A 3,056-nucleotide genomic window follows, 5' to 3' on the forward strand; every position below is an offset into this window, starting at 1 on the left:
TAATTTATTCTATTCGTTTTGTAGAATTTTCTAGGCCTTGAGTTCTTTTGCTGTCAAAGGTTCTATACAACCCAGGGAAGCAGTTCAGGTCCCCTTTAGTTAACAGACCTTATTTTCCGTGGAAATAATTCATACATTTTCCTAGAAAGGATTTAGGAAACCAAAGAGTAGAATTATAGGAACATGCTTTGCTTTTTAATGATACATTAAAATTTTATTGTCTTTATTGTGAAATTATTTTTATAATCATGGTGAACAATAATTCACCAGGAAGAAAGGGGATCCATTAGCTGATTTGGATGAGTGCCTGTTCACCATAATTATGTAACACAATGGAACTTTAACAAAGGAATGTGTTACAATTATATTTTTTAAAACCCATCAACTTAAATTTTTTTTTACAAGTAATAAATAGATTTAACAATTACTGCTTCATAGCATGGTTTGAGATCTAACATTGCTAGGCCCCCTTCCCACTTAAAAAAAAAAAGTATTTCCCTTGAGCTTCTTTATTATTTGTTGCTCCAGAAGAATTTTTTCTAGTTGTATAAAGTAATATGTTGGTAGTTCGATTGTTATGATATTGATGAAGTAAGTTAATTTAGGTCACATTGCTTGTTTATCATGTTGGGATAGCTCAAATATAAGTAATTAACATCTCTCCAATTATTTGTCAGTATTTATTTTTGTCAAGTATGTTATTCATATAGCTCCTGTGTGGATAGAGTTGGTTTTGGTTCTAGATAGTAGTAGCTCTTAGAAAAATGCTTTTTACCACATTAAGGAACTATCCATTTATTTGTAGCTTATTTGTAGTTTTTAAACATAAATAGGTATTGTATATTGTGAAAGGCTTTTTTTGCATCTATTGATATGTGATAACTGTGATTTTTATTGTTATGTTATTAAAATGGTCTATTATAATCTTTTATGTTTATGGTTCAGCTAATACTGAACCAACCCAATCTGGTCCAAGTGTATAATTTTCTAGTATATTACTATGGTGTCTTTGCTAACATTTCATTCCATATTTTTCATCAATATTCATTAGGGATATCAAGGCCATATTCATTTCATGGAAGGAATTTAGTAAAAATCTTTTCTTACCCTATTTTTGTGAAATATTTATGTAATACTAATTGTTCTTTAAATATTTGACAGGGGGGCAGCTAGGTGGTGCAGTGGATAGAGCACCAGCCCTGGAGTCAGGAGGACCTGAATTCAAATCCAGCCTCAGACACTTGACACTTACTAGCTGTGTGACCCTGGGCAAGTCACTTAACCCCAATTGCCTCAAAAATAAAAATAAAATAATAAAATGAATATTTGACAGAATCCAATTTTAGCAAACTCAACAGGTACTGTCCCCTTTGGAAATTCATTTATTGAGACTGGATTATTTTAAATTCCCTATACCTGGCTTTATACTCTGAGTATTTCAAAAATTTTCAAGTATTCATTAATATCATTTATTAATATAATATTATTATAGTTGGGCAAAAGTTTTTTATTTCTTCCTCCTTTGTTGTGATTTTCTTCAATTTTATGTTTTTCATGCCACTCATTGATTACATGGATTAATTTTTTATCTCCTTGATTTTAAAATTTTCCCTTTCTGCCTAGATACAATTGGGAGTACATGGATAGATTGATGGACCTAGAATTGATATCTTTTGTTTTTCATCACTTCTACTTGCTAATGTATTTAAGCACTATTAATCCTTGGCCTGATATTAATCCCTAGCATTTATAGTCAATGTTCTTGCTGCTACTTTGTTGTTGTACAGTTGGGTCTGACTTTTTGTGACCCTATTTGGGGTTTTATTGGCAGAGATACTGAATTGTTTCCATTTCCTTCTGTACCTCATTTTCCAGATGAGGAAACTGAGGCAAACAAAGTTAAGTGACTTGCCTAGGGCCACACAGCTAGTAAGTGTTTGAGGTCAGATTTGAACTCAGGAAGAAGTCTTCCTGAATCCAGGCACAGTACTCTATCCACTTTGAAACCTAGTTGCCCTACCTTTCAGCTGTTGCTGCTGCTGCTGCTTATATCAACATTGACTCCTGCACATCCTTGTTATTCCTACTGGGTTTGTGTATGATTCCCTCCCAGTTCTTCTCTGATAAGTGCTTATACCTTGTGCCCACTCTCATTATGATATGCTGCTTTATAACCCTGAATAGCAAAAGATCTTTGAGACAAAACAAGAATCCAACATCCCAGAAAGGGTAATAGGCAAAGAAATGGATCTACCCTAGAATATTATAACAAACATGGGTATTATGGATAAATTCAAAGAAGTAGGTCAAGATCAGGATAATCAATATAGTGTATCCCTACACAGCAATCAAGAGGGTACAGAGACAGAAGGATATAAAAAGCTCTTCTAGGGGGCAGGTAGGTGGCAAAGTGGATAAAACACCAGCCCTGGATTCAGAAGGACCTGAGTTCAAATGTGACCTCAGATGTTTGACACTAGCTGTGTGACCCTGGGCAAGTCACTTAACCCTCATTGCCCCGCAAAAAAAATAAAGAAAAAAGAAAAAAAAGAAAAAAAAGCTCTTCTAGTAAGCAACCAGGCAAAATGTTCAAATGAATAGTAATCAGAAATTTAGATTCACTAGTACATATTGATAAATAATAAATCTTATTTTTGAGACATACATTTCTAAATTGGTGCTTTTTATACTTAATAAGCATACAATTAAGAGTGAGATGTATTGTTTTTATAAATAACTTTCAATTGATTTTGGTTGGTAATTTAATTATGCTAAGCAATTAAGAACTAGATATAGATGTTGTATAGTTATTAATCCTCAATAAATATGGCTTTAACAATCTGTTGGTGTTCCTTAGATAATACTATAGCTAGTCAGTCTAAATCAGATACATTTTTGAAAGCTCTCAATTGAAAATGTTACACACATATAATTTATAAATGCTAGTATAGTTTTAAAATGCTAATCATAATTTAGTAGGCTTTTTGGCAGATTCTTCTATTACAAAAATGTAACATAAGAGAAGCCAAGAAAATACATAATAATAAAAGTAATTT

Source organism: Dromiciops gliroides, chromosome 1 (genome assembly GCF_019393635.1).
Source record: "Dromiciops gliroides isolate mDroGli1 chromosome 1, mDroGli1.pri, whole genome shotgun sequence".
NCBI lineage: Eukaryota > Metazoa > Chordata > Mammalia > Microbiotheria > Microbiotheriidae > Dromiciops > Dromiciops gliroides.